Raw genomic sequence first — 20,113 nt, 5'->3', positions numbered from 1 at the left:
TGAGAATTTGTGCTTCGTGTAGCCTTAAGAGAGTTAACTATCTTGGTTCAATAAACCTTCTGCGATATCACAACAGTAATTTAAACCATCAGCTTGTGCTATTCAAGGCAAGACTTTCATATTACAAAATATGGCTACTGATTTTTTTTTTGAGAGATAGATCATGAGTAATCCATAATTTTTAGAGAATGGGCTCCTGGGGTATTCTGTGGGATTCCAGGAACATCTTTGGAATCCCTGGATTGCCATAGACAAGAGAGCCTTTATATAACTTATTCAATTATTATTACTGTGTGTGTACATATATGATATATTTGTGGGTGTGAGTCATGGTAAACATAAGTAGACTAAATAGCAAACAGTTGGTTCTCTCCTTCTACCATGCGAGCACCTAGAATCAGACCCGGGCTGTCAGGCCTTTAAGTGGCAAGCACCTTTAACTATTGAGCCATCTCACGGACTTTACATATGAGGTTTTTAATTAAGGTAATTTAATTTTCTCCAAGACATGCTTTCTCAAATCCTGCTCCAAGTACTCTCACCTAACAGAACAGAGCTGGCAGTGGCCAAAACTGAGACTCCAGGAAGGAACTATTAAACTAGGTTTGGGGGCTTGTCTTCTTACAATTACATGGCATGTTTGCTTCATAATGCTACAGATATTTCAAAACTATGAAGCATTTTTATATACCCAAAGCCACTTTTATCTAAAAAGGTACATTGCAATGTACTCAGATTTAAGAAACTGCAATTCCTGGTGACTGCATTTGATGATACCAGGACCATAGAGCAGAAGAGCACAGGGCACCTTGATGGTGACTTCAATTACACCCAATGTCCGGATGCTACAGTTGCTACTCTAGTCTCCTGGGGGTTCCCCAAGCTGGATCCTTCCATGGATTTCTCAGGCAGCACACAGAAGCAAAGCCAGCATGAATACCCCTGAGCATTAGAGTGAAGGCATTTCCAGTTAGAGGACACTCAATAGGCACTTCAATTCTTTACACACACACACACACACACACACACACACACACACACACACACACACACACACACACACAAGCTGAGTTTCAGAAACTGGAACCTCCTTGTATTTCAGTGTCTTTCTGGCCTGTCTGGGTGGACTGTCTCTGCTTTTATCTCTACCCCAGATTCTGACGCCAGAATCTGTCTCCACTCTCACTCTCTCTCCGGTGTGCCAAGGCCCTTCAACCCTGTTGTTCTGGTAGACTTCGGATCTCTCAACAACCCTCTTTGAGGGCTTGGACTTAGGCAGGCAAATGCTTAAAAAGAAAGTGCTGAAGTATTTATTGGCAGCCTCAAACTTGCTGAGGGAGACTTCTCTAATGTCCTGAAGGGGGCGGGGGTATACAAGGGAGGCCACAAGCTGATTCATTTTTGAAAATCCTAGCAGCCACGGAAAAGGGCTCACCTCTAGTGCAGGAGATAAACAACACACCATAACATATTCATTAGCCTGGAGGCTTTTGCTGTATTCAGAGAGTCTTCTCCCCCTTTCCTGTGCCCTCCTTCCAACCCCTTCCCTTTCTCCTTTACACAGATTCCCAGGGCCCGCACAGACTGTGGGTTAAGGTTAAGCTCTGGCTGCCCTTCACCCTCCTCTGTCTTTCTTTCATCTCTATAACTCCCCTTCCCCCCACCCATTTACTGAGATTGTTGCTGCCTACAGGATCAACCCAAGTTAGATGTTGGCCACTTCTGGGAATAAATAGTCTATAAATGATAAAGTTGATATAATGCTCTCTGCCTAGGTCCTAACTGGAAGGCTGGAACCTTCCAACTATGTGCAGAAGCACCAGCCCATGCATAAGACCCACCCGACTTCACACACATCAAGGTAAGACTAGGGATTCGGTCCTCTGCCGAGAAAATGGATAAACAAATCATACCTCGGCCAAAGGATTTTGAAGCCTCTCAGCTTTAGAGTAGAGACACACCCCTGGTTAAGGGTGGAACTTAGTCAGCCACAGGAACCTTATCATAAACTAGTTTAGGGATGAGGTTTTGTCCTGATTTAATCATTCACCATCACCACTGCTACCATTGTCACCGTAAACAAAACAAAACAAAGCAAAACCAAACCACGCATCTTGGAATACCCAGGAAGAAAAGTTGATTCTGGAGGCGATGATTTTTCTGTAGAAGGCAGAATGTGGGGTAGAGAGAGGAGACTGGAGAGCACTGAAATAAATGGGGCAATGTGAGCAGTCACGGACAACCTAATGCCACCACTGGAACTTAAGCATGAGTGCGAGGCAAACCCAGTGGGAAGGAATCCCCAAACGACAGCACCACAACTGAATGCAAGCGGTACTATTTGATTTAGGACTGGACGACTCCTACTGTGACAACCGTGCAGAACTGGGAAACGTACTGAGAAGCCTATGCAATAACAGCACGGGTGGAGTGCAGCAAATGCAGGGCCACCATTATTCTAAGGGACACACAGGAAGGTGGGAACAAGGAAGCCATGTTTTTAAGGCAGCCTGGGCTGGATCCTTGGCTGAAGCTCTGGTCTCTGTGGCTTGGAATACTCACCAGCCTCTTGGGAGCCAGCTCACTTACAGTGGCTGGTCACTCCTGTCTTGATCCCTCTTGTGGGATTGAGTCCTGCTTTGGCTTCTTCTGGTTTTGCAAATCGTTAATTCCTGCAAAGAATGAGGAGAGGGATTTAAAGATGTTCGGGACATTGACCAATCAGAAAGCACGGTATGGGGAAGGCATGGAGATCTTCAATGAAGGTGGGCATGTGCTTTTGTTGTTGGTCCTGTTCCTCATTCTAGACCTGGCACACTGTAAGAAAGTACACAGCACCTACCCGAGTATACAAATGTCACTTGTCGGGAAGGGGCACAGAAGCAACTGCACTTGTCGACATACTGAGACACGCCTACATATTTGCAACATTACCAGTGTGACTCCAGTAAGGGTTTTCACTCCTCCCAAAATGTACACAAAATATACACTCCATCAGAGGGAGCACACGTGCGAATAGAGAGCACTGCTTCTACCTGAAAAGCCATCTAGGCTGCAAGCTGCCTACATCCACCTTGAAAGAAACCTTAAGCAGACTTCCATTCCACTGGAAATGCCTTTTTATTTTATTTTAAAGGAGTAAAATTTTTCTCTAGTGATTTATTTTTGTCTTCTGCCCACTGGTGTTCTGCCTGCATGTGTGTCTGTGTGAGGGTGTTTGACTCCCTGGGACTGGAGTTACAGACAGTTGTGAGCTGCCTCTTGGGTGCTGGGAATGGAATCCAGGTCCTCTGGAAGAACACTCAGTGCTCTTAACCACTGAGCTGTCTCTCCAGACTTTTACTTAAAAGTGAGGCTGTTATACTTCCATACACTTTACACAGTAATTTAGTATCCAATATCAGCTGTGATGTCTATAACGTTGTTTTGTACCTCTAGTTTCAAAACAAACAAATTGGTACCTAAAAGACACATGTGGCCCATGCAAGAATGTATAAAATTGATTACAGAGGAGGCATGAAAACCAAGGTTCTTTGGTGTTTGTTTTTTTTTAACCTTAAAAATGTTTTTTTTTATTATTGTGTGTGTATGTGTAATGTGTATATGTATGTTGTGTATCATGTGTGTCATGTGCCAGTGAGCATGTGTCATGTGGCACATAAAAATCTGAGGACGATTTTCAAGAGTTAATTCTCTCCTCCTACCTTTCCATGAGTCCCAAGGATTGAACTTGGGTCTTGAGGCTTGATCAAGTGCTTCCCCTGTGCTGAGCTACCTTCTCTGCACCCTGAGCCAGGATTCCTGACTCCTGGCCCCAGGTACTTTTTATTAAACCAGTGGCACTTAGCCTGTTTTCAGAACCAAGCTCATTATACATTCGGTGAGAATTCCAACTTTTCAAGACACCAAGTACAGAGCTTTGCCTGTAAGAAAACGACTCTTCCTTCCATTTTATCAGGTCAGTCTACCAGGAGTTAATATCGTATTAATGATTCCATCCTTATCATGAGATAATAAAGTCTTTAAAAATGAATCTTGGGGCTGAGGAAATAGGCCAGAAGTTAAGAGCAATTAATGTTTTTGTATAGGGTTTGTGTGTGTGTGTGTGTGTGTCTCGTGGGAAGAGGGTATTTCTCGTACATGGCAGTTTGCAAGTGTCAATAACTCCAGTTCTAGGGGATCAGGTACTCACTTCTGGCTTCCACAAGCTTCTGCACGTACATACATACACAGTGTACATACATAGCTCTGGCACATGTGCATATATACATGCATGTGTGTGCGTGTACACACACACACACACACACACGCAAAATAAAATCTAAAAACAGAATAAATCTAAAATAGACTCAGAACCTGATGACATTCTAGAGTTTTCATAATGGATAAGTTTAAAAAATTAAAACAAACAAACAAAATAAAACAACAACAAGAAGGAAAACAGCCTAAGGTGAGTTGCCTTAAGAAAACCAGTGCTAACCAGTACCCCAGAGCTCTTGACTCTAGCTGCATTTGTATCAAAAGATGGCCTAGTAGGCCATCACTGGAAAGAGAGGCCCATTGGACTTGCCAACTTTATATGCCCCAGTACAGGGGAATGCCAGGACCAAGGGGTGGGGGTGGGTGGGTAGGGGACTGGGGGGGGGAGTGTATTGGGGACTTTTTGGATAGCATTGGAAATGTAATTGAGGAAACTACCTAATTAAAAAATAAATAAATAAAATAAAATAAAATGAAAAAAAAGAAAAACAAAAAAGCATGGCTTTGGCTGTGCCCTTGTAGTCACAGAGGAGACAGCAGCCACCAGGAGCTTGGGTGTCCCTAAACTGTGTCTTTTCATCCCCACTTTCTGAGTACCAAACTTTTGCTAATTTCACAGTATTCTCTGGCACTTCCTTATATTATGCAAAACATTCTATTTAGACGAGTTGACTTCACTAATTAGTCTATAAATACTTGACTTTTACCCACTGCCTTGGTGAGTGAGATAATTACTGAGGAAAAGGCCAAAGCATTTATGGTCAATCAGATGAGGAGAAAGGGAATATGGTCTTTTAGACGAGGAAAATGTAAAACATTGTGAGGCCAGGCAGAAGCTATTAGCAGGATCAATATCTCCACTAGTACCTTAATAAATCATTGCATCAAAGCCTTGACACAGGATGGAGGAAAACCCTACAAGTTTCTAAACTGGGAAATAAAACTCCATTTAAATGACAAAGACCTTATTGGTATACACGGAATATGACAAGTTCCTGAAGCAGTCTCTGAGTCCCCGGTGTATAAAGTGTAGTGCATCATCGGAGAGGGAAGAAAAGCAGAAAGACAAAGAGCACAGCCCCCCTCAGGGCTGCACTTCCTAATTTGCAACTGGTAAATATGCATGAATCTGCTCCACTGCAGCTATGGATGACAGACTGCTTTCTGGAGAGAGCACAGAGCCCAGAAAGCAAAGTAGAGGATGGCTTGGTGTCACAATTGGCTTCCTCACCCAACTAATAGCTCTCAATCTTTCTACCACCCTCCACTTACATTGCTTAAATTACTGCCCTCTGGGTACCATTCCCTAAGATGAAAAGCACTTTGGCAGCGATGGACACTCACTGTATGGCACCAAGTGTCCCGAAGCGAGTTCTCCCTGTATCAGAAGAGGTGAACAACAATAAATTTCACTAACCCTTTCTTCATTCCCGTACTCTCTGATGGTCCCAGGAAAAGATGCTAACAATTAAAACAAGTTCCTGGGCTTGCCTGTCTGGTTTTCTATTTGTCTTTTCTTGAGTTAAAAAAAAAAAAGCCAAATGACCATTTGGCAGAGTGTTACCACAGAAATCACCCAACCCCTTGGGGTGTTGTCCTTAGTTATTGAGAAGGCATGGGGCAGACACACAATATTTTGACTCCTTTTTGCTTTGTACTTGCGGTGTTTAATTAGAATAGTTTTTCTTGGGATTTTAATTTACTGTGGCTCTCCCCCACCTTGGGAAGTAAGAGCTCTGGTCTCAAGATGTGTTTAGAAGACTCACAGCGTCCTAACAACTGGCAGTGTTCATTTGTGATTAATTAAGGCTTTTTTTTTTAGTTGAACAAATATTTTCAAGCACTTAAATATTAGACAAGCTTGATGATAATTATATGTTTTTAAAAGTGTCCAGAAGTCTCAGAAAAGCCCAACAATCTTAAGAAAGGCAAATACACATCAAAAGTTAACTAGCTAAAGATCTGGCTTGTGGTATAAAGGGTGACCAATAGAAGGGCCACTGATGTTTATGTCTCAACAGAGGGGGACATGGTTGATTTACAAAAGACTTCTCTATTATAATCTAGGCTGTCTGGGAAGGACTCACAGGAAGGAGGTGGTTAGAGAGATGGCTGGTTGTGATTTGAGGAGATAAGGGGAGAAAGGGACATATACTTCAATCAGAACAAGAAGTTTGTGGAAGCACATAGCCCAAATGAGAGAGAACTGACAACACAGATGATGGGTGGCTCTTCCCCCAACATCCAGGACAGTGGTGGAACCTTCTGAGCCTCAAACCTCAAACTTCTTTCTCAGGATGGAAGCAGCATGCACAGTCCTGTGAATGCTATTCCAGCCTTGCGTCCCTGAACAGGCAGTGTAGTCAAATGAGACTTCACTTGTGACCAAGAGAAGATTCGGGGTTGGAGTGGGGGTGCTCGCCTAAATGAGTCTTCGGCTCACAGGACGTCTGCTTATCATAGGAAGTGGCCTTCAGAAGAGCAAGAAGCAAGTCACCCCTTTAGGGAAGGAAATGCAGCAGGATGGGTATTTTGAGAAAAGAACTCCCTAGCAAGAGCAGGAATGACTGACGATATAGACAAGGTCTCTTGCGTGGGAGGAGACGCGGCGGAGAAGAAGGGGTCATTGCTCCTTTTCAGGTGCAGCACCCAGCCTGCCTCATCCATCACTAGGAATGGCCGATTCCCAAGTCACTTCACAGCCAAGCACCTGCTGCCTTTGGCAGCCTTAAGGACAAGGCTCAAATCGGAAGTCTTGTTTTGTGACTAGAGGTGGGAAGTCAAGAATGGTGAGAAGAATCAGTCCATGGCTGCTGGATCTAAACTAGTCAGCACTGGCATTCATCGACACTTTCTCTATCTCCCGAATTATAAAGTTCAGGACAATTGAAGTCAGGTAGCCCACTGCAGTATATCACGAGAAGTTAAGCTGAAAGTGGTGGGAGGAGACACCCCGCCCCCGTGAGAACTACATATGTGCCATGCTGCTTGGATGGCTGTGTCTGTGGTCCATTCTGGGTGCTGGAAAACCAGCCTGGAGCTGAACGGCCCAGAAGACCACTCAAAGAGCCTACATAGTATCTTTTGCCAGGTGATCAGCTCACTATGACGTTTGCTCCGTCATCTTCCTCTGCAAGTGACTTTCTGAAAACTGTGAGACTTTCAGCACAAAGACCACCGACCAAAATACTGATGACGATGTTTGAACCGGCAAGGAGAAGTCCTCAGTCTCAACTATTCCTCTGGGTGTCCTTGTTCGAGCAGCAGTTAATTTGAAAACGATTAGCAGGCTGCTCGCTTCCTTGAGGCATGGCAAGGCTGGACCGGTGTCTCAGCCCTGTGCTCGGAGGGAGCCAGGATGTTTCTGGAATGGATCAAGGTTTGTGCTGGTGTCAGGGACAGCTCACTGCTTTCCTGCCAGACCACGATGAATCAGCCACCCACTTGCTCTAGCTGCTTCTGCAGACTTTCCTCGACTTATTGTTGCCTCTGTGACAGGAAGGCACTTCTAACTTTTCATCTGACATGAGCGGGATCATTCATTATATTTTCTCCGCACCCACATTTATATGAGCATTAAATTAATGATGGTAGCATAATTTAGATAGGAAGTCAAACAAAAGATATAGTGATTAATGAGAGATATATTTTTTATATGGAAGCTCCTATTTTTGACTTAAACTAGCAGACTTCTTTTCAGTAGCCAGCCAACAGGGTCTTTAGGACTGACATTTGTTTTGATAAAAGTTCCCCCCCCCCCTTTTTTTAAACCACTTATATTCTCTCCACAACAGGAGATAGTTCTTCTTCTTTCACCCCTCTGACGTATGCCCTTATCTCTGCAAACCACTTGGCTTCTATAACCAAGAGGATGCCACGTGTGGGGTAAAAATCTGATACCAGGGGCTTTGCCAGAGCATTGCACTTCCCTCTCAGCTAAGTCTGGAACTCACTCACATCTAGTGTGCTGGCCAGCGCCTGCAGAAACAGCTGGGCCAGAACAAGGGCACAGTCAATGGCTCTCAATGAGACATGGCCCTCTGGCCTGCTGACCCTTCCAATGTGCAAAGGACATGGGTCACAAAATACCCCTCCAAACACAAGCACCCTTATTTAAGTCCCCCCCACCCCAACCGCTATCCTGCCCCAATGCCACACACACTTTGATTTTTCAGTGCTAGGCCTCTTCTGGTAGGGTTTTTGTTTTTTGTTTTTTTTTTTTTAACTTTGGCTCTTTACAAACAGGGCTGGAACCCAGTGTTCTCCACATGACTTCACTTTATGCAGGGCAGGGATGACAATATGCAGTTCTCAGGCCAACTGAACTCAGTGGATGGGTCTCATGGAAATGAGTACTTACTTAAACCTGCTGCTGCTGCTGCTTGGGGGAGGGGCGTGTGTGAATTACCCCAATCCCAAGTAACTAACTATGAACAACAAACACAGCATGGGTCCTAACTGCAGAGAGCATATGGGTTGGCACCACAGCCTCACGTGAGTTGGCAGGAGGAGAACCATAGAAAAGGAGTCACACCTACCTACCCTACCTACCCTACCTACCCTACCTACCCTACCTACCCTACCTACCCTACCTACCCTACCTACCCTACCTACTCTACCTACCCTACCTACCCTACCTACCCGAGCAGAGCAGTATGGGAGGGAGGAGCATCCTGTGTGGACAAGCCTAGCAAAATGCAGGCTGGATGCAGGTTTTAATCCAGAAGTTTGATCTCTAATAGAAATCATAACATCCTATGAATAGGACCGGGATAATTGTGAACTAGCTTTTGAGAAACACAAAATCTCTACAGCAAGAGTGTCAAGCAAGCCCTAGGGCTTTTCTTAGGAGTACTACATGACAAAACCAGAAAATTTCAATTAATTAAAAAAAAAATTAAAACCTGCCAAGAAATTCCAGCTTCATTCTCACCAGCTCCACCTTCCAAATAATCGACAGGAATGATATTATGTTCAGCCACGTACATGCGAGCGTGCAGGTTCAGTCATGTGCATACAGACATACAAAAATGTATTCTTGCGAGTGTGCCTACCTGCTGGTACCTGTTTGAGCTCTGTGGAAGCATCTGTTACTTTGTTTAAATGTGCGTATACTACAGAGAAGAGGCCTGCACCATTGCTCTTTATGGCTGGCACAGACCAGCTTGCTTTGCTTCGCAGCTGGCTGTTGGGTTTAAATATGAAAAGTCTCCGACAGACTCTTGACTTGAAGGCTTGAATCAGAGATGATGGACTTCAGGGAAGTGTCTGTGTGCCGAGGGCTGTGATTTAACCAATGGGCCCCTGGAACCAAGCATTCAGATGATAGCCTTATCAGGGTTAGTATAAAGTAAGAAGTGGGTGGAGGTGAAGGAAATAGGTCCCTGAGGGCCTAGCCTGAAAAGCTACATCTTGACCCTGGTCTTTTCTCTTCTCTCTGCCTCCCAAATGCCATGAGATGTCTGCTTCTCCATCACATGCTCCATGCCCCGCTCATGATGAACTGCCATATCGCAGGCCCCACAGGGGTGGTGCAAGCAACCATGGACCAAAACATCCAAAATCTAGTCAAAATAAATCATTCTTCCTTTTAAATTATTTTTTATAATGTATCATAGCAGGGAAAGTCTCACTAACACAATGCTACACCACATCATGCTGAACAGATATGCTATCATCTGTATCCCCACTGGTACACTTTGAGATTTTTTTCCAAGTCTTGACTATTACAAAACACATGCAAAATGCTTTAATGCAGTTACAGCTATAGTGTTAGGATAAATGCAACTAAACTGCCTTCAAAAATAGTTTCCCAATATGCATTCCTTTGAAAAGTGTGGCAGATTTTTATTTAGGGGGCATCAATGGTTTAGGATTTAAAAATTTTTTTTTTTATTTTATGTGTACAAGTATTTTCCCTAAATGTATGTGTATCCATAATGTGGGTGCAGTGTCTTTAGAGGCCAGAAGAGGGCGCTGCATCTGTTGGAATGGAAGTCACACACGGTTGTGAGCCACCTGAGTACTGACAATGGCACCAAGATTCTCCACAAGAACAGCAGGAGGCTCTCAGTCACTGAGATTACACCAACAGTTCAGACTGCCATCAGATGACAATTGAATAGACTGCCTTTTAAATTTCAATATCTGTTACATCATTAATAAGGCAATGTTTGTCAGATTTTCCTTTGAATTATGCATTAATACCCTTATTTTCTCCTGTTGGGCTGACGGATCTTGTCAGTTGATACATCTAAGACCCCTTTCAAAGAACTCTAGCCATCACCCATTTCAGGTACTACAGAGTATTTTTCTTAATTTCCACCTGACTAAAGCTTTGGTTTGGTTGGGAGTGGAGATGGTAAGCATTTTATTTGTGCGAATGCATGTTTGTGTTCAATATAAGTGTGTGGTGTAGGTGCCCATGTGTGCAAGTGGCCACACATGCAGGTGGGTGCACACCCATGAAAACAAGCCAGAGGGAGATTTCTGACATTCTGCTCTGCAACTGTCAGCTTCATTGCTGTGACACAGGGTTTCTTCCCATAAATAGAGCTACGCTGGTGGAGACCAGCAGGCTGCAGAGAGTCTCCTGCTCCTGCCTTCTACAATGCTGGGCATACAAGTGAAACATGACCACATCCAGCTTTTTTATGTGGATGGAAACCCAGGTCTTCATGCTTGCTTACCCACTAAGCTACTGCTTGGGCCTCTTAAAGGCAATTTTTTTTTAATATTTTTATCACATATTTTCCTCAGTTACATTTCCACTGCTATCCCAAAAGTCCCCCATAGCGCCCCCTACTTCCCTACCCACCCATTCCCATTCTTTTGGCCCTGGCATTCCCCTATATTGGGGCATATAAAGTTTGCAAGTCCAATGGGCCTCTCTTTCCAATGATGGCCGACTAGGCCATCTTTCGATACATATGCAGCTAGAGACAAGAGCTCCGGGGTTCTGGTTAGTACATCATGTTGTTCCGGGGTTCTGGTTAGTACATCATGTTGTTCCCACAAAGGGTTGCAGATCCCTTTAGCTCCTTGGGTACTTTCTCTAGCTTCTCCATTGGGAGCCCTGTGATACATCCAATAGCTGACTGTGAACATCCACTCCTGTGTTTGCTAGGCCCCGGCATCGTCTCACCAGAGACAGCTATATTTGGGTCCTTTCAGCAAAATCTTGCTAGTGTATGCAATGGTGTCAGCGTTTAGAAGCTGCTTATGGGAAGGATCCCTGGATACGGCAGTCTCTAAATGGTCCATCCTTTCATCACAGCTACGAACTTTGTCTCTGTAACTCCTTCCCTGGGTGTTTTGTTCCCAATTCTAAGAAGGGGCACAGTGTCCACACTTTGGTCTTCATTCTTCTTGAGTTTCATGCGTTTAGTAAATTGTATCTTATATCTTGGGTATCCTAAGTTTTGGGCTAATATCCACTTATCAGTGAATACATATTGTGTGAGTTATTTGTGATTGTGTTACTTCACTCAAGATGATGCCCTCCAGGTCCATCCATTTGGCTAGGAATTTCATAAATTCATTCTTTTTAATGCTGAGTAGTACTCCATTGTGTAAATGTACCATAATTTCTGTATCCATTCCTCTGTTGAGGGACATCTGGGTTCTTTCCAGCTTCTGGCTATTTTAAATAGGGCTGCTATGAACATAGTGGAGCATGTGTCCTTCTTACCGGTTGGGACATATTCTGGATATATGCCCAGGAGAGGTATTGCTGGATCCTCCAGTAGTACTATGTCCAATTTTCTGAGGAACCGCCAGACTGATTTCCAGAGTGGTTGTACAAGCTTGCAATCCCACCAACAATGGAGGAGTGTTCCTCTTTCTCCACATCCTCGCCAGCATCTGCTGTCACCTGAATTTTTGATCTTAGCCATTCTGACTGGTGTGAGGTGGAATCTCAGGGTTGTTTTGATTTGCATTTCCCTGATGATTAAGGATGTTGAACATTTTTTCAGGTGCTTCTCTGCCATTCGGTATTCCTCAGGTGAGAATTCTTTGTTCAGTTCTGAGCCCCATTTTTTAATGGGGTTATTTGACTTTCTGGAGTCCACCTTCTTGAGTTCTTTATATATATTGGATATTAGTCCCTTATCTGATTTAGGATAGGTGAAGATCCTTTCCCAATCTGTTGGTGGTTTTTTTTGTCTTATTGATGGTGTCTTTAGCCTTGCAGAAGCTTTGCAGTTTCACGAGGTCCCACTTGTCAATTCTCGATCTTACAGCACAAGCCATTACTGTTCTATTCAGGAATTTTTCCCCTGTGCCCATATCCTCAAGGCTTTTCCCCACTTTCTCCTCTATAAGTTTCAGTGTCTCTGGTTTTATGTGTAGTTCCTTGATCCACTTAGACTTGACCTTAGTACAAGGAGATAGGAATGGATCGATTCGCATTCTTCTACATGTTAACAACCAGTTGTGCCAGCACCATTTGTTGAAAATGCTGTCTTTCTTCCACTGGATGTTTTTAGCTCCCTTGTCGAAGATGAAGTGACCGTAGGTGTGTGGGTTCATTTCTGGGTCTTCAATTCTATTCCATTGGTCTATTTGTCTGTCACTGTACCAGTACCATGCAGTTTTTATCACAATTGCTCTGTAGTAAAGCTTTAGGTCCGGCATGGTGATTCCACCAGAGGTTCTTTTATCCTTGAGAAGAGTTTTTGCTATACAAGGTTTTTTGTTATTCCAGATGAATTTGCAGATTGCACTTTCTAATTTGTTGAAGAATTGAGTTGGAATTTTGATGGGGATTGCATTGAATCTGTAGATTGCTTTTGGCAAGATAGCCATTTTTACAATGTTGATCCTGCCAATCCATGAGCATGGGAGATCTTTCCATCTTCTGAGATCTTCTATAATTTCTTTCTTCAGAGACTTGAAGTTTTTATTATACAGATCTTTCACTTCCTTAGTTAGAGTCACGCCAAGATATTTTATATTATATGTTACTATTGAGAAGGGTGTTGATTCCCTAATTTCTTTCTCAGCCTGTTTATTCTTTGTGTAGAGAAAGGCCATTGATTTGTTTGAGTTAATTTTATATCCAGCTACTTCACCGAAGCTGTTTATCAGGCTTAGGAGTTCTCTGGTGGAATTTTTAGGGTCACTTATATATACTATCATATCATCTGCAAAAAGTGATATTTTGACTTCATCTTTTCCAATTTGTATCCCTTTGATCTCCTTTTGTTGTCGAATTGCTCTGGCTAGGACTTCAAGTACAATGTTGAATAGATATGGAGAAAGTGGACAGCCTTGTCTAGTCCCTGATTTTAGAGGGATTGCTTCAAGCTTCTCACCATTTACTTTGATTTTGGCTACTGTTTTGCTTTAAATTGCTTTTATCATGTTTAGGTATGGGCCTTGAATTCCTGATCTTTCCAAGACTTTTATCATGAATGGGTGTTGGATCTTGTCAAATGCTTTTTCCGCATCTAAGGAGATGACCATGTGGTTTTTGTCTTTGAGTTTGTTTATATACTGGATTACGTTGATGGATTTCCGTATATTGAACCATCCCTGCATCCCTGGGATGAAACCTACTTGGTCAGGATGGATGATTGTTTTGATGTGTTCTTGGATTCGGTTAGCAAGAACTTTATTGAGGATTTTTGCATCAATATTCATAAGGGATATTGGTCTGAAGTTTTCTATCTTTGTTGGGTCATTTTGTGGTTTAGGTATCAGAGTAATTGTGGCTTCATAGAATGAGTTGGGTAGAGTACCTTCTGTTTCTATTTTGTGGAATAGTTTGTGAAGAACTGGGATTAGATCTTCTTTGAAGGTCTGATAGAACTCTGCACTAAACCCATCTGGTCCTGGGCTTTTTTTAGTTGGGAGACTATGAATGACTGCTTCTATTTCTTTGGGGGATATAGGGCTGTTTAGATCATTAACCTGATCTTGATTCAACTTTGGTACCTGGTATCTGTCTAGGAACTTCTCCATTTCATCCAGGTTCTCCAGTTTTGTTGAGTATAGCCTTTGGTAGAAGGATCTGATGGTGTTTTGGATGTCTTCAGGATCTGTTGTTATGTCTCCTTTTTCATTTCTGATTTTGTTAATTAGGATGCTTTCCCTGTGCCCTCTAGTGAGTCTGGCTAAGGGTTTATCTATCTTGTTGATTTTCTCAAAGAACCAGCTCCTTGATTGGTTGATTCTTTGAATAGTTCTTCTTGTTTCCACTTGGTTGATTTCGCCCCTGAGTTTGATTATTTCCTGCCGTCTACTCCTCTTGGGTGAATTTGCTTCCTTTTGTTCTAGTGCTTTTAGGTATGTTGTCAAGCTGCTAATGTGTGCTCTCTCTAGTTTCCTTTTGGAGGCACTCAGAGCTATGAGTTTTCCTCTTAGAAATGCTTTCATTGCGTCCCATAAGTTTGGGTATGTTGTGGCTTCATTTTCATTGAACTCTAAAAAGTCCTTAATTTCTTTCTTTATTCCTTCCTTGACCAAGGTATCATTGAGAAGAGTGTTGTTCAGTTTCCACGTGAAGGTTGGGTTTCTATTATTTATTTTGTTATTGAAGATCAGCCTTAGTCCATGGTGATCTGATAGGATGCATGGGACAATTTCAATATTTTTGTATCTGTTGAGGCCTGTTTTGTGACCAATTATGTGGTCAATTTTGGAGAAGGTACCATGAGGTGCTGAGAAGAAGGTATATCCTTTTGTTTTAGGATAGAATGTTCTGTAGATATCTGCCAGATCCATTTGATTCATAATTTCTCTTAGTTTCACTGTGTCCCTGTTTAGTTTCTGTTTCCATGATCTGTCCATTGGTGAAAGTGGTGTGTTGAAGTCTCCCACTATTATTGTATGAGGTGCAATGTGTGCTTTGAGATTTACTAAAGTTTCTTTAATGAATGTGGCTGCCTTTGTATTTGAAGCATAGATATTCAGGATTGATAGTTCCTCTTGGAGGATTTTACCTTTGATGAGTATGAAGTGTCCCTCCCTGTCTTTTTTAATGACTTTGGGTTGGAAGTCAATCTTATCAGATATTAGAATGGCTACTCCAGCTTGTTTCTTCATACCATTTGCTTGGAAAATTGTTTTCCAGCCTTTCATTCTGAGGTAGTGTCTATCTTTTTCTCTGAGATGAGTTTCCTGTAAGCAGCAAAATGTTGGGTCTTGTTTGTGTAGCCAGTTTGTTAGTCTATGTCTTTTTATCGGGGAGTTGAGTCCATTGATATTAATTGATATTAAGGAAAAGTAATTGTTGTTTCCTGTTATTTTTGTTGTTAAAGTTGGCACTCTGTTCTTGTGGCTGTCTTCTTTTAGGTTTGTTGAGGGATTACCTTCTTGTTGTTTCTAGGGCATGGTTCCTGTCCTTGTATTGGTTTTTTTCTGTTATTATCCTTTGAAGGGCTGGATTCGTGGAGTGATAATGTGTGAATTTGGTTTTGTCGTGGAATACTTTGGTTTCTCCATCTATGTTAATTGAGAGTTTGGCTGGGTATAGTAGCCTGGGCTGGAGTTTGTGTTCTTTTAGTGTCTGTATAACATCCGTCCAGGATCTTCTGGCTTTCATAGTCTCTGGTGAGAAATCTGGTGTAATTCTGATAGGCTTGCCTTTATATGTTACTTGGCCTTTTTCTCTTACTGCTTTTAGTATTCTGTCTTTATTTAGTACATTTCTTGTTCTGATTATTATGTGTCGGGAGGTATTTCTTTTCTGGTCCAGTCTATTTGGAGTTCTGTAGGCTTCTTGTATGTTCATGGGCATCTCTTTCTTTAGATTTGGGAAGTTTTCTTCTATAATTTTGTTGAAGATGTTTGCTGGTCCTTTGAGTTGAAAATCTTCATTCTCATCCACTCCTATTATCCGTAGGTTTGGTCTTCTCATTGTGTCCTGTATTTCTTGGATGTTTTGAGTTAGGATCTTTTTGCATTTTACATTTTCCTTGATTGTTGTGCCGATGTTCTCTATGGAATCTTCTGCACCTGAGATTCTCTCTTCCATCTCTTGTATTCTGTTGCTGATGCTGGTATCTATGGTTCCAGATTTCTTTCCTAGGGTTTCTATCTCCAGTGTTGCCTCATTTTGGGTTTTCTTTATTGTGTCTACTTCCCTTTTTAGGTCTAGTATGGTTTTGTTCATTTCCATCATCTGTTTGGATGTGTTTTCCTGTTTTTCTGTAAGGACTTCTACCTGTTTGATTATGTTATCCTGTTTTTCTTTAAGGATTTGTAACTCTTTAGCAGTGTTCTCCTGCAATTCTTTAAGGGATTTTTGTGCTTCCTCTTTAGTGTCTTCTGCCTGTTTAGCAGTGTTCTCCTGTATTTCTTTAAGTGTGTTATTAAAGTCCTTCTTGAAGTCCTCTACCATCATCAGGAGATATGCTTTTAGATCCGTGTCTAGCTTTTCCGGTGTGTTGGGGTGCCCTGGACTGGGCGAAGTGGGAGTGCTGGGTTCTGATGATGGTGAGTGGTCTTGGTTTCTGTTAGTAAGATTTTTACGTTTACCTTTCGCCATCTGGTAATCTCTGGGGTTAGTTGTTGTCGTTGTCACTGTTTAAAGATTGGAGCAGAAGCTGTGTTCCACTCACCAGCAGTCTCAAAATCCTGTGGCGGGGGTCGTGGGTAGCTTGCGGGTTTCAGCCAACCCTGCACTCTAGGTACCCAGGTGCTGGTCCGGCCGGAAGAGGCCTGTGGTCCTACTCAGGCCGGTTTTCTGCTTCCCTAACTAATGCAGTCTCAGGTCCCGCGCGCAATTGGATTGGAGCAGAAGCTGTGTTCCACTCACCAGAAGTCTTAAGATCCTGTGGCGGGTGTTGTGGGTAGCTGGCGAGTGTCAGCCGACTCTGGGCCCTAGCTACCCCGGTGCTTTTCTGACCGGAGAGGCTTGTGGCCCTACTGAGGCCGGATTTCTGCCTCCCCAACCAAAGCAGTCTCAGGTCCCGCGTGATTGGACTGGAGCAGAAGCTGTGTTCCACTCACCAGCAGTCTCAAAATCCTGTGGCGGGGGTCGTGGGTAGCTGGCGGGTGTCAGCCGACCCTGCACTCTAGCTACCCTGGTGCTGGTCCCTTAAAGGCAATTTTAAACCATGCATCACTTCCTATAAAACATACTAGCTTGGTCAGGATCATGGTGTGCTCTGACCGGATGTTATGTGTGTCTTATGTAACACGGTCAGCAGAACTCAGTAGTGAATGTCTCTTGAGTTTCATAGAATCGCAACACCCTCTGTATGGTGCTGCACCCCGCCCCTCGCCCCATTCCCACTTGTTGCAGTCTATCTGCAGGTCACTCAAAAGTTACCAAGCTCTACCTTGTTCTTATTTATTTCCTTACTTCTCTTCCAAGTGTGTGACCCAAGGGCAGATCTAGCAATTCCTGTTTTATTATAAAGGAGTCCAGCAAGTCCTTAGGATGACCCTTGTTATCTCCACAGACGATTAGCCAGGCCTTTTATTTCAGGGTTCAGTGTGCTAGAGCTATCACCTACTGGCTGTGCTCTGTGCAGGATCCTCATCACATCTGCCATTAGCATGCAAAGGAGGCCAGGGAACCAGTCCAGGGAGCAAGGAACTCTCCCCCTCTGTGCGTGAGGGCAGGGCACATGTGATGGGTAGCAGGTCGTTACAGGAAGGCTGCAAGGTTCACACTCTGATTCTCTCACTGGGAAGTGTTTCCTTGGCGGCCTCACGATCCCCATCCACAGGATGGTGATAGGTACAGGTGACAGAGAGCAAAAGGCAGCAGCGTGGCAGGTCTGCTGCAGGTAATAAAAGTTATGGAGAGAGAAACCCTAGTAGCACACATGAGTTTCACATAAGTGTAGTCTGTCAGGATAATAATCACAAATACAAACAACATGGATTAGAATGTGATATTGTTTAACAGGCCTTATGGCAGACAAGGACGCACTACAGGCCATGTAAAGGGGTCCTGAAGAAGTAGTCAAGAGACACAGGAAGGAGCTGACAGGGTAGGAATAAGAGACTTTAAAGTTGTTGAATTAGGGAAGGCTGAAAGAAGCTGAGGAGAAGGGCGATCCTGCAGGAGGACCAACAGTCTCAATTATTCTCTGACCCCCGAGATCTCTCAAACACTGGACCACCAAACAGGCAGCATATACAACCTGATATGAAGCCCCCAACACACATACAGTAGAGGACTTTGAGGATCTGTGTTCATTCAGAGATGATGCATCTAACCCTCAAGAGACTGGAGGCCCCAGGGAGTTTAAGAGGTCAGGTGGGGTGAAGGGTGGGGCATCGACATAGACACAGCGGGTAGGGAGGAGGTATGGGATAAGAAAAAATTTAAATTAATAAATAAATAAAAATGTTAAAAAGAGGTTTTAAGTAAGCAAAGATTGGCGTGCCCATAAAGACAGAAAAACATCAACAGAAACACTGCGTGACCTCTAAGCTTCCCTAAGTACCTCAGATACAAACAACATGGATTAGAATGTGATGTTGTCTAACAGGCCTTTCCCTAGAAGGCACTTTCCCTAGAAGTGTAGATGGGCAAGAAGTTAACCTCAGAGGCTTTCTGTTCCTTTACATAAGACAGTGCTTTACTTGCCTCTGGAGGAGGAACTGGAATCAGCTGCTCTCAGAACAGCTAATCCCGAACTCATAAGGTATCCTGGTTCCTGAAGTTTCTCTATAGAAGGTTGGAAAAGCCTGTTTCACAGAAACAGTTCTGCACAGGTTAGAGAACTCTACAGGCTGCTTACTGCAGGTCTTCATCACACCAGGATGGTGGTCCTGATGCTGTTACAGATGCAGTGCTTCAACACAGGCATCCTATGGATGCTACCGGAGGTTCTGCTGGGAGGGGCAACAGGTGAGTGCAGAGCAGCAAGGTCTCCACACCCTCTACTCTCCCAGAGCTTCCACTTCACATCAGCACGGCCAAGAGGCTTAGAGGAAGAGATGAGGGCATGGGCGCACAGCCTAGAGTTCTGAATGGGTGGCCAAGATTGTTTCTGTGGGTGCCAGCAAGAAAACAGGAGAGGTCATTGGCCTAGAGTTGGGGAGTTCTCTGAGGAAGTTATACCTGAACTGGTGGCTTAGATGTGAAGTTGACCCAACAGGGAAACACAGAATAGCAGAAGGTTGAGGCTGGAAAGGGAACAAAGAGGAGCTCAGCCAAGCTGGGAGCAGAGCAAGTGAAGGTAAATTCATTCCTGACTAAAAACACTCCAGTTTTAGTTGTGAGCCCTTCTTGATATATGCTGAGAGAGGTGTGGTCTGTCCCCTGCTCCTGGCTGTATAGCCTGGAGATCTCTGTCTCTCTTTCTCTCTGTTTTTCTGTCTCTGTCTCTGTCTCTCTGTCTCTCTCTCCTTCTCTCTCTGTGTGTCTCTTTCTCTGTGTCCGTATCTGTCTCTCTCTCTGTGTCTCTCTCTCTCTCTCTCTCTCTGGATTCCAGTGCTCACCGAACAGTGAAAGTGTTCCATAAAGAAAGAGTCACTAGGGGCTCCTAGCTTTAGCATCAACAATGATAGCACTCAGGGCCCCAATACAGGGGAATGCCAGGGCCAAAAGAATGGGAATGGGTGGGTAGGGAAGTGGGGGAGGGCTATGGGGGACTTTTGGGATAGCATTGGAAATGTAATTGAGGAAAATACGTAATAAAAAATATTAAAAATTAAAAAAAAAAAAGATAGCACTCAGGAACCTGGGGCTGAGACATGTCCACCCTTGTCAACAGAATTTACTGCTAAAGGGGTACAAAAAAAAACCCTGCTTTTGGTTTCCTTATCTTGTTTGAGTTTCCAAGTTGGCAGAGTGGAAAAAATCACTCAGGACAAAAGCAAATCAAAGCGTGAGCTGCCAGGGAAACATGATGACAAGATGGGGTTGAGTGCGAGGGAGGGGGAG

The 20,113-nt window shown here is 43.5% G+C and overlaps 1 protein-coding gene across 13 annotated transcripts in view; it reads right to left on the bottom strand.

Moving 5' to 3' along the window:
* Nucleotides 1-20,113, bottom strand: part of Enox1 (ecto-NOX disulfide-thiol exchanger 1) — a 584,295-nt gene that overhangs the window by 346,254 nt on the left and 217,928 nt on the right. For all 13 annotated transcript variants that reach the window (XM_085828788.1, XM_029469169.2, XM_029469174.2 and 10 more), the window contains one exon: nt 2,563-2,672. The gene's annotated coding sequence lies outside the window, so the exon portion shown is untranslated. The remainder of the gene's footprint in view (nt 1-2,562; nt 2,673-20,113) is intronic.

This window comes from Mus caroli, unplaced genomic scaffold, assembly GCF_978045245.1.
Source record: "Mus caroli unplaced genomic scaffold, Mus_caroli_1 scaffold_12, whole genome shotgun sequence".
NCBI lineage: Eukaryota > Metazoa > Chordata > Mammalia > Rodentia > Muridae > Mus > Mus caroli.
The sequence above is the reverse complement of the archived record's forward strand: the minus strand, read 5'-3'. Positions and strand labels throughout refer to the sequence as shown.